A 15,212-nucleotide genomic window follows, 5' to 3' on the forward strand; every position below is an offset into this window, starting at 1 on the left:
CATCTGAGGTTTGCCTGGGTCTGCAGGATTGGCTTCCAAGCTCACTTTTGTGATTTTGGACAGGAGACTTCAGTTTCTTGCTATGAGGGCCTTACCGGAGGGCTTCTTGTGGTGCAGTTTCCTCCAGAGACAGTATCCCAGAGAGAGAAGGAGTGACCAAGACAGAAAATGCAGTGTCTTTTATAATCTAGTGTTGGAAGTGACACACCATCACTTCTGCTGTATTCTCTCAGTCAAACATTGCATCCCGGGTACAATGTGGGAGGTTACTATGAACAAGGTGTGAACAACAAGTGGGGATCATCAAGGCAATCTTGGAGGCTAGCTACCCACTGCCACTTGGTTGATTGATTCTAAAGGAGAAGCAGTTTTAATATAGCAAAGGACTGGGAAGAAGAAAGGGGGTTGAGATGAGAGGAAGGGGCGGGAATAGATTGAAATAAATTGTGAAAGAAGGGTGACCTCCACGTGAAGGTCATGGCAAGGCTGCCCCATACAGTTATACTGGTTGTACACTGCTCTACTTTAGGAGGGTCCGTATATATAGACCACACATTCAGAGCCCTGAGTGGAGGCCAGCATGGCCTCTTCTCTGCAGGTGTTTGATACGGAAGCATCCTCACCATAGTCACCCCCCATCCCCTTCATCATGCAGAAGTAACCCAGATGCCTCTGGAGGATGAGTTTTGAAAGCCCATTCTCTGTGGACATTAGATAGGAGGTAGCTACACAGTGAAGGGAATCTAACTGGCATCCATTATCTCTTGGCTCTGATATAGTCCTTGCTTCTGCTGAAAGAATCAATGGAGATGAATATTATCGGGGTGACACAGGAGATTCTGGCTGCATTTGGGGGTAGCAACATGACTCATTAAGCAGGAGCAGCTGTGAGGCAGAGCTGCTTTTTTTATTCTTAGCATGTGCAATTCCATTTACACCTTTGTCAAAAAGATGGGTTGATAGGGACACGATGACTCTGGAACAAGCCCTGAGTTTCACAGACAAAAGTCAGAAAACATCAAGCTCTATTTCTAGAATCACCAATGACTTTTTGTGCTACCCTGGGCAAGTCTTTATCTCTCTGTGCTTTGGTGTTGCTGAAACTAACTCATTGTCTTTGGTGCTTGCAGCTAACAGATATCATAACACACACTACGCACATGGATGTTGCTAACCCTTATGGTGTTTTAGGGCAAATTAAGAAAAGATGCCCCTTCTCCCTAGCAGATGTAGCCCTGTATCGGGGTGCTTGGTTTGATGAGAGGAGCGTGGATTGGATTTCAACACTCCTTCTCCCCTAGTCTGGACACATTTGTGCAGGGCACAGCCTTCATGTCTCTACACAGCCATCTTGCACGTGCAAGAAGCTCTGACTCCCCAGGAAGTAGAGTGGGATAACTGCTTGGCTTGGGAAGCCGTCCATGCTGCTCTTCTCAGGGAGAAAAGTTGAGATGTCATCCCTTTCTCCTCATTGCCCTTCCTTAGAGCAAACTCAGTGGAAAACTTCTGCAAATGATGCGTTAAACTTTTAAATTTACAACATACTTTGCAAGTCTACTGTTCCTTAATAACATAACACACCAAAAGATTGGAGAGAGCTCCTTTTAAACGTTTTATGAATTCATAGCACTGTACTCACTGCCTCATTCTCATTCTCAACCACAGATAGTTACAAACCTGGACATTTACATATTCATGTATATATATACATATATAGAAATGCCATCTTGCTCTCTCTATAAATACATTTTAATATCACTTTGAGAAAATTTGTAGTCCTGACTACCTTGTCACAGATTAATGAATATTTGGTTGGATGAAACTGGCTTTTCCTTGATAAATTTCCTCCTCCTAAGCCAAAAGCTCAGGAGATTCTATAATTCTCTTCATATTACATGATCCCTTTAAAGCTGCCCGGAAGGGCTGAAGAGGCTCAGGAAGTGGAGTTAAGCGGACTGAACTCAGGCCTTGGCATGGTCAGTGGTGGCTGGAGCAATATGACGAGACCTGTTTGTGCCTTTCACCACCATGCTCTCTGTAGCAGAGGCTGCTCCTGGTGACTCAGAGACTGGCATCTGAAGCTCTGTTCCTGAGACTTTCTCCAATACCACAGAAAGCCAATCTACATGTGCTAGGGGATCAACAATCCCCAGGAACAGCTCTCAACCAGCGACTAATGGTAGTTTCTATATAAACTATCCCAGCAAAGTGGCTGTGTAAGTGTGTGTGTGTGTTTGTGTGTGTGTGTGTGTGTGTGTGTGTGTGTGTATAATTTTGAAGCACGTGTTTTACACCATTTCCCAGAGTTTCCTTGTGGGATCATGCTCTAATTTCTCACAGAGTGAGACCCTTTTTGGCTGCCTTCCTTCCCCTGTATCACTTCCCCACATCCCTACTGGTGTTTCTGGTACCTTCTAAATAAGTTATTATCACCTGTGTCTTGTCTCAAGGCCTGTTTCTATAAGAACCTAAACTATAACCCCTTCCATTTAATAAGATTCTACTTCAGACTTTCACTAGAGTTAGCTAATGGCTCTAACCCAGACAGTTTGGTCAGAGTGGTCCCTGGGACAAATTTGCTGCAATGAGGGCATATTTAAGGCTTACATCCTGAAGCACACCCCATGCATTCTATAGCAACCCTACAAGGAGGAAATCATCAGCCCCACTTTATAAATTTTTGAGGTAAATCTAAGAGTTAAGATTCAAGAAATGGAAGGATAGAAAAGGAATTCACAGTTGTTGCACACCTATTACATTCTACATGCTTTATATACTTCAATAATTTTAATTTAGAAATAATTTTAGTCTTACAGAAAAGTTTCAATGATAAACAAAGCATTCTCTTATATTCCTCATGCTATTTCCCCTATTGTTGACATCTTATAAAACCAGAGTGTAGTAGATAGATGCAGAAATATAGGCATGCATATATGTGTGGGTTAATGTGTGTATGTGTGTGTGTGTGTGTACCCTAGATCTGTCCAATGACTCCTCAGTAGCAATGAGCACACCTAGTGCCCAGATCTTGGTTTCTAAATACCATTCTCCTTTAAAAGGAACCAGCGTTCCTGGGATAAGTGGTTTATTCCAGAGCTGGAGAATGGAAAAAGCAAGGTGAGCTTGGAACATTTGTGGGCTGTCAAAAGAACATAGGAGCCAATGAGGGATCTGCTAATGGCCAAAGTGGGAACAATGTGAGCAAAAATAAATGATTTTTTAAAAATTTTTAGATAATATATCCATTAGTTACATGAACTAGGATGGGAGGGATGTGGATTTGCATTCCTCAGGTAGAACCCCAGCTGCTTGCCCTCTAGCACAGCACCATCTGCTCAGCCACACTGGCCTGGCCTTGAGGCCATGCTGGCAAGAAGCTTGCCCTGCTGAAACTGCTCCTCCAGAAGATCACTGATTTTTGATCACTTTTTCCTTTCATCATATTTCTTCTGAGTTCTCTTTGATCACTTTTTGCTTAAAATCTCTTCCTCCCCAGGAGTCAGCTTGGCCCCCTTCCTGGGGCCCACAGAGAGTGCCTAGCAGGCCTGGGACCACCACTGATACCATGTGCTGTCAGTGAGCACAGTGTGGTCCTTCACCAGGGCCTTGGTGCTGACCAGTTCATGGTTGGATGCATGTGGACAACATCGCTGATCCTCATCCTTGAGTACAACACTCAGCCACCGGAGAGGTTCCCATGTCCAGCCTTACTTAGAACACGGTACTTCTTGTTGCCTCCTCACAAATAAACTGTGTGCAAGGGCAATCATAGTGTTGACTTCCAGGTGTCCTGGCTCATACTTTTGCCTTTTGTGGTATGGTTTTCTGTCACCTCCAGTCCTGCAGTGCTTATGCCAGCTGCCCTGAGAGAAGCCCGTTGCACAGCTCTGGCTGGAAAGAGCTGGTATTGGATTTTAAATCAGAGAATAAATACATATTAAAAGTTTAAAAATTTTACAGCAACCCTATGAGGTGGATATTATTATCCCCAGTTTATAAATTCTTGAGGCAAATGGAGGAGGCAAGATTCAAACCCAGGTTCGTGTAACACCAAAGCTCCACTATACAACACACCTGTCTCAGCGTGAAGCAGCAGGTAGAACCTCTCAATGCATTAAAGCTCTTGCTTTTGCTTTGAGTTGAGCAACACATGGGAATTCACTCAAATGAGAATGGGTTCTATTTCCTTTCTCCATCTTTCAATCTTCCCAGCAAACTTTTGAATCCTACAGGCCTCACATTTACCTAATTGAGTCAGTTATGTTCGCTCTGTTGGCTAATTCGGAGGTCAGATGCATGAACGCATTACAATATCTTCCTTTTCAAAGCCCACTGACATTCCAGCTACACTAGAGCAACTCTTTCATTCTGGTCTATAACTCCAATAAAGGCTCAGATCTTATCCGGGGAATTCTGGGGGACAGAAGGGAGTTAAATTAAGAAGTAGGGAGGTGGAAGCTCGACATCCTGTTCTTTTCTTTTTTTTTTTTTTTTAATTCAGTTTTATTGAAATATATTCATAAACCATACAGTCATCCATTGTATACAATCAACTGTTCACAGTATGATCATATAGTTATGCGTTCATCACCACAATCTATTTCTGAACATTTTCCTTACATCAGAAAGAATCAGAATAAGAATAAAAAATAAAAGTGAAAAGAGAATACCCAAACCATCCCCCCATCCCACCCTATTTGTCATTTAGTTTTTACTCCCATTTTTCTACTGATTTTTTTTCAATTTTTTAACTTTGTTTATCAAAAAATTAAAAACAAACAGGCAAACAACAACCAAAAAAACCCCACAACATTTCAAACAAAGCAATGGATTAAGGAAAACAAATAACCTAAAATAACTACTTTGCTTCCAATATGTTCCTACCATACCCCAAGAAAATTAATAAACCATGTCCAAACAGAGGAGTAAGAAAAACAAATAATCTAAAATAACTACATTGCTTCCAACATGTTCCTACCATACCCCAAGAAAATTAACAACCCCTAAGAAAACAATGGAATAAGAGAAAAAAAAACCTAAAATAACTCTATTGCTTCCAACATGATCTTACTATATCCAAGAAAGTTTACAAACCATAATCATTCCTGAGCATTCCCATAACCTTGAGATTACCCTCCATAGTTTATCTGTTCTTATTAGATTATCATTCCCCCTCCACTAATTGGTATCTCTAGGTCCCCTACATTCTACAGTATAAAACATTGTACATTTTTCACAGAATTCACATTAGTGGTAACATACAATATCTCTCTTTTTGTGCCTGGCTTATTTTGCTCAGCATTATGTCTTTTTTTTTTTTTTTTTTAATCTTCATTTTATTGAGATATATTCATATACCACGCAGTCATACAAAACAAATCGTACTTTTGATTGTTCACAGTACCATTACATAGTTGGACATTCATCACCCAAATCAATACCTGACAGCTTCATTAGCACACACACAAGAATAGCAAGAATAATAATTAGAGTGAAAAAGAGCAATTGAAGTAAAAAAGAACACTAGGTACCTTTGTCTGTTTGTTTCCTTCCCCTATTTTTCTACTCATCCATCCATAAACTAGACAAAGTGGAGTGTGGTCCTTATGGCTTTCCCAATCCCCTTGTCACCCCTCATAAGCTACATTTTTATACAACTGTCTTCGAGATTCATGGGTTCTGGGTTGTAGTTTGATAGTTTCAGGTATCCACCACCAGCTACCCCAATTCTTTAGAACCTAAAAAGGGTTGTCTAAAGTGTGCGTAAGAGTGCCCACCAGAGTGACCTCTTGGCTCCTTTTGGATTCTCTCTGCCACTGAAGCTTATTTCATTTCCTTTCACATCCCCCTTTTGGTCAAGAAGATGTTCTCCGTCCCACGATGCCAGGTCTACATTCCTCCCCGGGAGTCATATTCCACGTTGCCAGGGAGATTCACTCCCCTGGGTGTCTGATCCCACGTAGGGGGGAGGGCAGTGATTTCACCTTTCAAGTTGGCTTAGCTAGAGAGACAGGGCCACATCCGAGCAACAAAGAGGCATTCGGGAGGAGGCTCTTAGGCACAACCATAGGGAGGCCTAGCCTCTCCTTTGCAGCAACCGTCTTCCCAAGGGTAAAACCTGTGGTAGAGGGCCCAACCCATCAAACCACCAGTCCCCTATGTCTGTGGTCATGTTAGCAACCATGGAGGTGGGGTAGGCGAATACCCCTGCATTCTCCACAGGCTCCTCAAGGGGGCACTACATCTTTTTTTTTCCTTGTTTTTTTTTTTTTTTTCTTTTTTAACTTTCCCTTCTTTTTTAAATCAACTGTATGAAAAAAAAGTTAAAAAGAAAACAAACATACAATAAAAGAACATTTCAAAGAGACCATAACAAGGGAGTAAGAAAAAGACAACTAACCTAAGATAACTGCTTAACTTCCAACATGTTCCTACTTTACCCCAAGAAAGTTACCTAATATAGCAACATTTCTGTGAACTTGCTCCTACTATATCCATCAGAAATTAACAGACCATAGTCATTCCTGGGCATCCCCAGAAAGTTAAATAGCTTATCTGTTCTTCTTGGATTATTGTTCCCCCTTCCTTAATTGCTCTCTATTGCTAGTTCCCCTACATTCTACATTATAAGCCATTTGTTTTACATTTTTGAAAGTTCACATTAGTGGTAGCATATAATATTTCCCTTTTTGTGCCTGGCTTATTTCACTCAGCTTTATGTCTTCAAGGTTCATCCATGTTGTCATATGTTTCACGAGATCGTTCCTTCTTACTGCCGCGTAGTATTCCATCGTGTGTATATACCACATTTTATTTATCCACTCATCTGTTGAAGGACATTTGGGTTGTTTCCATCTCTTGGCAATTGTGAATAATGCTGCTATGAACACTGGCGTGCAGATATCTGTTCGTGTCACTGCTTTCCGATCTTCCGGGTATATACCGAGAAGTGCAATCGCTGGATCGAATGGTAACTGTATATCTAGTTTTCTAAGGAACTGCCAGACTGACTTCCAGAGTGGCTGAACCATTATACAGTCCCACCAACAGTGAATAAGAGTTCCAATTTCTCCACATCCCCTCCAGCATTTGTATTTTCCTGTTTGTTTAATGGCAGCCATTCTAACCGGTGTGAGATGGTATCTCATTGTGGTCTTAATTTGCATCTCTCTAATAGCTAGTGAAGCTGAACATTTTTTCATGTGTTTCTTGGCCATTTGTATTTCCTCTTCAGAGAACTGTCTTTTCATATCTTTTGCCCATTTTATAATTGGGCCGACTGTACTATTGTCATTGAGTTGTAGGATTTCTTTATATATGCAAGATATCAGTCTTTTGTCAGATACATGGTTTCCAAAAATTTTTTCCCATTGAGTTGACTGCCTCTTTACCTTTTTGAGAAATTCCTTTGAGGTGCAGAAACTTCTAAGCTTGAGGAGTTCCCATTTATCTATTTTCTCTTTTGTTGCTTGTGCTTTGGGTGTAAAGTCTAGGAAGTGGCCGCCTAATACAAGGTCTTGAAGATGTTTTCCTACATTATCTTCTAGGAGTTTTATGGTACTTTCTTTTATATTGAGATCTTTGGTCCATTTTGAGTTAATTTTTGTGTAGGGGGTGAGGTAGGGGTCCTCTTTCATTCTTTTGGATATGGATATCCAACTCTCCCAGCCCCATTTCTTGAAAAGACTATTATGACTCAGTTCAGTGACTTTGGGGGCCTTATCAAAGATCAGTCGGCCATAGATCTGAGGGTCTGTCTCCGAATTCTCAATTCGATTCCATTGATCTATATGTCTATCTTTGTGCCAGTACCATGCTGTTTTGGCAACTGTGGCTTTATAATAAGCTTCAAAGTCAGGGAGTGTAAGTCCTCCCACTTCGTTTTTCTTTTTTAGAGTGTCTTTAGCAATTCGAGGCATCTTCCCTTTCCAAATAAATTTGATAACTAGCTTTTCCAAGTCTGCAAAGTAGGTTGTTGGAATTTTGATTGGGATTGCATTGAATCTGTAGATGAGTTTGGGTAGAATTGACATCTTAATGACATTTAGCCTTCCTATCCATGAACATGGAATATTTTTCCATCTTTTAAGGTCCCCTTCTATTTCTTTTAGTAGAGTTATGTAGTTTTCTTTGTATAGGTCTTTTACATCTTTGGTTAAGTTTATTCCTAGGTACTTGATTTTTTTAGTTGCTATTGAAAATGGTATCTTTTTCTTGAGTGTCTCTTCAGTTTGTTCATTTCTAGCATATAGAAACATTACTGACTTATGTGCATTAACCTTGTATCCCGCTACTTCGCTAAATTTGTTTATTAGCTCTAGTAGCTGTATCGTCGATTTCTCAGGGTTTTCTAGATATAAGATCATATCATCTGCAAACAATGACAGTTTTACTTCTTCTTTTCCAATTTGGATACCTTTTATTTCTTTGCCTTGCCGGATTGCCCTGGCTAGCACTTCCAGCACAATGTTGAATATCAGTGGTGACAGCGGGCATCCTTGTCTTGTTCCTGATCTTAGAGGGAAGGCTTTCAGTCTCTCACCATTGACTACTATGCTGGCTGTGAGTTTTTCATATATGCTCTTTATCATGTTGAGGAAGTTTCCTTCAATTCCTACCTTTTGAAGTGTTTTTATCAAAAAGGGATGTTGGATTTTGTCAAATGCTTTTTCAGCATCCATTGAGATGATCAATTGATTTTTCCCTTTTCACTTGTTAATGTGTTGTAATACATTGATTGATTTTCTTATGTTGAACCATCCTTGCATGCCTGGAATAAACCCCACTTGGTCATGGTGTATGATTTTTTTAATGTGTCTTTGGATTCGATTTGCAAGTATTTTGTTGAGGATTTTTGCATCTATATTCATTAGGGAGATTGGCCGGTAATTTTCCTTTTTTGTAACATCTTTGCCTGGTTTTGGTATTAGATTGATGTTAGCTTCATAAAATGAGTTAGGTAGTGTTCCATTTTCTTCAATGTTTTGAAAGAGTTTGAGTAAGATTGGTGTCAGTTCTTTCTGGAAAGTTTGGTAGAATTCCCCTGTGAAGCCATCTGGCCCAGGGCATTTATTTGTGGGAAGATTTTTGATGACTGTTTGGATCTCTTTGCTTGTGATGGGTTGCTTGAGGTCTTCTATTTCTTCTCTGGTCAGTCTAGGTTGTTCATATGTTTCCAGGAAATTGTCCATTTCTTCTACATTATCCAGTTTGTTGCCATACAGTTGTTCATAATATCCTCTTATAATTTTTTAAATTTCTTCAGGATTTGCAGTTATGTCACCTTTTTCATTCATTATTTTGTTTATATGGGTCTTCTCTCGTTTTGATTTTGTCAGTCTAGCTAGGGGCTTGTCAATCTTGTTGATCTTCTCAAAGAACCAACTTTTGGTGATATTTATCCTCTCTATTGTTTTTTTGTTCTCTATGTCATTTATTTCTGCTTTAATCCTTGTTATTTCTTTTCTTCTACTTGGTTTAGGATTGGTTTGCTGTTCATTTTCTAGCTTCTTCAGTTGATCCATTAGTTCTTTGATTTTGGCTCTTTCTTCCTTTTTAATATATGCGTTTAGTGCTATAAATTTCCCCCTCAGCACTGCTTTTGCTGCGTCCCATAGGTTTTGGTATGTTGTGTTCTCATTTTCATTCGTCTGTATATATTTAGCAATTTCTCTTGCTATTTCTTCTTTAACCCACTGATTGTTTAGGAGTGTGTTGTTTAACCTCCAGGTATTTGTGAATTTTCTAAGTCTCTGATGGTTATTGACTTCTAATTGTATTCCATTGTGGTCAGAGAATGTGCTTTGAATAATTTCAATCTTTTTAAATTTATTGAGGCTTGTTTTATGTCCCAGCATATGATCTATTCTGGAGAAAGTTCCATGAGCACTAGAAAAGTATGTGTATCCTGGTGATTTGGGATGTAATGTCCTGTATATGTCTGTTAAATCTAATTCATTTATCAGATTGTTTAGGTTTTCAATTTCCTTATTGGTCTTCTGTCTGGTTGATCTATCTATAGGAGAGAGTGATGTGTTGAAGTCTCCCACAATTATTGTGGAAACATCAATTGCTTCCTTTAGTTTTGCCAGTGTTTCTCTCATGTATTTTGTGGCACCTTGGTTGGGTGCATAGACATTTACGATTGTTATTTCTTCTTGCTGAATTGCCCCTTTTATTAGTATGTAGTGGCCTTCTTTGTCTCTCAAAACATCCCTGCATTTGAAGTCTATTTTATCTGAGATTAATATTGCTACACCTGCTTTCTTTTGGCTGTAGCTTGCATGAAATATTTTTTTCCATCCTTTCACTTTCACTTTCTTTGTGTCCCTGTGTCTAAGATGAGTCTCTTGTATGCAACATATTGATGGTTCATTTTTTTTGATCCATTCTGCGAATCTATATCTTTTAATTGGGGAGTTTAATCCATTTACATTCAACGTTATAACCGTGAAGGCATTTCGTGAATCAGCCATCTTATCCTTTGGTTTATGTTTGTCATATTTTTCCCCTCTGTCTATTATTATCCTTTATTGTACCCATACTGAATCTCTTTAGTACTGAACCTTTCTCCAAGTCTCTCTGTCCTTTCTTTGTTTCTCTGTCTGTAGGGCTTCCTTGAGTATCTCCAGTAGGGCAGGTCTCTTGTTAGCAAATTCTCTCAGCATTTGTTTGTCTGTGAAAAATTTAAGCTCTCCCTCAAATTTGAAGGAGAGCTTTGCTGGATAAAGTATTCTTGGCTGGAAATTTTTCTCACTCAGAATTTTAAATATATCGTGCCACTGCCTTCTCGCCTCCATGGTGGCTGCTGAGTAGTCACTACTTAGTCTTATGCTGTTTCCTTTGTATGTGGTGAATTGCTTTTCTCTTGCTGCTTTCAGAACTTGCTCCTTCTCTTCTGTGTTTGATAGTGTGATCAGTATATGTCTCGGAGTGGGTTTATTTGGATTTATTCTATTTGGAGTTCGCTGAGCATTTATGATTTGTGTATTTATGTTGTTTAGAAGATTTGGGAAGTTTTCCCCAACAATTTCTTTGAATACTCTTCCTAGACCTTTACCCTTTTCTTCCCCTTCTGGGACACCAATGAGTCTTATATTTGGACGTTTCATATTATCTATCATATCCCTGAGGTCCATTTCGATTTTTTCAATTTTTTTCCCCATTCTTTCTTTTATGCTTTCATTTTCCATTCTGTCATCTTCCAGGTCACTGATTCGTTGTTCAACTTCCTCTAGTCTTGTACTATGAGTGTCCAGAATCTTTTTAATTTGGTCAACAGTTTCTTTAATTTCCATAAGATCATCCATTTTTTTATTTAGTCTTGCAATGTCTTCTTTATGCTCTTCTAGCTTCTTCTTGATTTCCTTTATCTCCCGTACTATGGTCTCATTGTTCATCTTTAGTTCTTTGAGTAGCTGCTCTAGGTGCTGTGTCTCTTTTGGTCTTTTGATTTGGGTGCTTGGGCTTGGGTTATCCATATCGTCTGGTTTTTTCATATGCTTTATAATTTTCTGTTGTTTTTGGCCTCGTGGCATTTGCTGAACTTGATAGGGTTCTTTTAGGATTTGTAGACCAATTGAAGTCCTTATCTCTAATTTATCAGATCTACAGCTTCGTGGAGTACACTTTCTCTAACTAACCAGCAGGTGGCGTCCACGATCCACCTGTTCTCCACAAGCCAGTTCTCCCCTGCTTAGCCTTTTTGGGGAGTTGGGGAGTGAGTCTTGTGGGGTCCAGTTAGTGTACCAAGCTTGCGTGTGTAGTTGGTGTTGCCTGCCCTGTATATGGGGCGTGTTTCTGGGCAGTCGGGGGGGGGGTGGCTCTAACAATCAAATCTCCCTGGTGATCCTAGAGTTTTAAAGCTGCTGCAATAGTCTAATCCTTCTGTTCAGTCCTGCCACAGTTTGTCTCTGCCACTGTCCCACAAGTCCTTGGTATTGGCGTATGGCTCCTGAGACGTGCAAGTGGGCCCCTCTTTCAGGCCGTGCACCCTGGGTCCTCTGTTGAGGGATGACTGTGCTATGTCACAGGTGAGTGCCGTCCCCCCAGGGCAGTTCTCGGCTGCTGGGCTGTGTAGGGAGGCTCCCAGTCTGCTGAAATGATGGCTGAATGGGGCTTTGTTAATTCACACTGCTCTACCTTCCCAACTCTTGGACAATCAGCTGAGGTTGCAGGGAAGGCTAATGTCCACGCCCAGTTTTGTGGTGTGTGCCTGTTATTTGAAGCACTTCCGTCACACTGGGTTGTCTGGGGAAGTTCTGGGCTATGGGGCTGGCGATGGGCAGGAGTGTTTCCTGTCCACCAGAATGATGGCTGTGAGCGGACACCCCCCTTTTCTTGGGAAGTTGTGGTGTTTAGTGAATTTTGTCAGCCACTGGATAATTGCGTTTTGTCTCAGAGCTCTCCTAGTTCTGCTCTTGACTTGACCTGCCCGAATAGCAAGTCTTTGAAGCTTTCTGTATTGGGCTTCTTAGAGTAATTGTTTTAGAAAAAGAAAAAAGGATTAAAAAAAAACAAAAACAAACAAGCAAACAAAAAAAAAAAACGGGCCCTCCTCAGAGATCTAATGGGTTATTGAAATGCTAAGAGACAAAGCAACCAGGCCATTAAGGAAAGGTCCACAGGGCAGAGAGATCAGCTTTTCTTCAGGATTTGCATATGCGCCTCAGGGCCCTTCCCCTTTCTATGTTCACCAGAACTCCAAAAATCCTCCACTTTTATTTTGGAGTTTTTCGTGTTGTTTTTTTTCTATGCCTGTCTCCTCTCTGCTGGGCTGGCTGCTCTCAGATTCTCTGGTGTCTGGTCTCAGTCTATCTATGGTTGGAGTTTGAATCAGTAGAATGAGTTTCCGATAAGGGCTGCCACTGCAGTTCTCCCTTCTCCTTCCCGGAGCTGACAGCCCCTCCTCCCACGGGACTGAGCCTGGCAGGGAGGGGCGCGGGTCCCCTGGCCGCAAAAACTTACAGATTTCACTGATCTCAGCAGTTCCACGTTTTCATGAGTGTTGTATGAAGTATGCCCAAAGTCAGATTACTCTGTGGTGTCCAGTCCACGCAGTTCCTGGCTTTCTACCTACTTTCCTCTCGACATCCCGTTCTTAATCACCCCTCTGTGGCCCAATGCCTTCCTTGATAGCATGGGTTCTGGAGTTCTCATTTGTCCACATTTCCTTGGGGGCGATAAGGAGAACTGGAACACTCCACGCTGCTATAAAAACAACCAAGGTGATAAATGGCCCCAAACAGCAAGGAAGGGAAGAAATGGCATTTCCCCCCCTCTTTCCCTCGGCTGTAGATAAATTGCATTTGTCATGGCTGGGACCATGGAGCTTGAGTGTGATATTGTTGGGGTGGCTCTTTGCCAGATTACCCCACCCTCAGCTCCGCAAGGAATCTGAACCCTGCTGGCTAATTTCAAAAAGAAAATAGAAAGCAGGGGTCTACCCTCTTAAATGCTTAAAGCCTTGAATCTCTAGGGTCTCAGGACCTCCCCTCCACGTTGGGGCAGTTTCCTTCTTGAGGGCAGAGCAGACGTGTGTGCTCGGGGAGGGTCTGTCTTCACTGCACTTACGACTGACTGCTCAGGTGGGTTGAACGCTGGCCGTTGCAGAGCCAGAGGGGTGGATGAGATGACCTCTGACAGTCTCCTTCCTGCCACAAGTTTAGATCACATGACGGTTTTTGCATTCTGACCCAGAACCAGTCCGTGATAAAGCTCTGCCGTTTTATACTCTAAGAAAGAGTGATGATGCCAAACAAATCTCCAGGGCATTATTTCATTTAGGCCAAAACCTGGGAGTTACCCTTGACTCGTCCCTCTTTCTCATTCCCTAGGGCCAATAGGATTCCATATTTTGTTGATTCAATATCTTTAACATCTCCTGGTTGTGGCTTTCTTCTCTTCCCCATGACTCTCCTCCTCCCTGTCCAAATTGATACAAGAGCTTCCTGATGATCCCCTGCCTCCACTCTTATTCTCTCGAATCCATCTCTACACAGCAGCCAGAGTAAGCATACCTCTAGGTACGCACCTCCCCCAGTTAAAACCTTCCCATAGTTCCCCATGTCAGGAAGATAAAATCCACATCCTACTGCGTGGTATTCAAGTCTTATGTGGCCTGGCTCCTACTTATCTCTCTGGCCTTATCTCGCCCTGGTTGCTCTGCAGCAAACTCTAATCTCTTGGAATAGTAAACCTCCCTGTGAGTCCCTAAATAAGACATGCTTTCACTCGCCTCCAGTAAGATGCTCAAAGGTGCTTCTATCTTCTTCCCCTGGGTAATTCCTATTTATCATCAGCCTCAGCTCTACTGTCACCTCCTCTGGGAAGCCCCCATAAGGCCAGTTTAAGAGGTCTTCCTTTGCCATCAGATGGAAGCCCCTGACATTACCCATCTAGCAATCTCACTAGATTCCTTAATAATAAGGCTTGTACTGCTTACCAGACCCTGTTTAAGCATATGAGCTAACTAGTTGAATTCTCACACTAGTAGTTTAACACTCTCATTTTACATGTGATGACACTGAAGCACAGAGCAGTTAAGTAACTTACCCAAGGTCACAGAGCTTGTAAGCGATAAAGCCAAGCTTGAATCTAGCTCATGCTCCTAACCACTATGCTGTACCATATGCACTAAGTGAATAGCAGAGAGTGTTGCTTTTTCATTTACAGTTTTCCTTTTAGTCACCGAACTGAGCTCCTGGGGCTGTAATCTAAATTTTGAGAATTGCAACTAAATTCGGAAGACTAAGTGGACTAAGACTAAAGTTTTATTGGAACACAGCCACACTGACTTGTACATACGTCTATGGTTGCTTTAACATTACAATGGCAGAGCTGAATAGTTGTGACAGAGACACTGTGGCCCACAAAGCCTAAAATATTTACCTCTGGTCCTTTAAGAAAAAGTACATTGACTTCCATCAAACAAGCCCGTACAGCTAGTAAATGGCAGAGCTAGATGGAGGGGGGGGGGCACAATTTTTTCAGATGCCCATGCACCGGTTTCCAAGGCTTCTCCCATTCACCCAGGTACTAGGACAGGTAATGCATAATGGAAATAAAAACAAGAAATGGGGTGGCAAGGGCTGTAGCAGGAGCTCAATCCATTGACATCTCTCCTTATCCACCCACCTCTGTGTTTTCCCCTCCCCACTCAATGTCTTAGCAGAGGCCATTCTCCATAGAGTTCATGGGCCTCTGCTTCTGCA

At 41.5% G+C, this 15,212-nt stretch overlaps 1 pseudogene; it reads right to left on the reverse strand.

Annotated features, from left to right (window-relative positions):
* Positions 1 to 3,245: 3,245 nt before the first annotated feature.
* Positions 3,246 to 4,339, reverse strand: LOC119514293 (annotated as a pseudogene).
* Positions 4,340 to 15,212: the final 10,873 nt, after the last annotated feature.

The sequence above is a fragment of the Choloepus didactylus genome, chromosome 2 (assembly GCF_015220235.1).
Source record: "Choloepus didactylus isolate mChoDid1 chromosome 2, mChoDid1.pri, whole genome shotgun sequence".
NCBI lineage: Eukaryota > Metazoa > Chordata > Mammalia > Pilosa > Megalonychidae > Choloepus > Choloepus didactylus.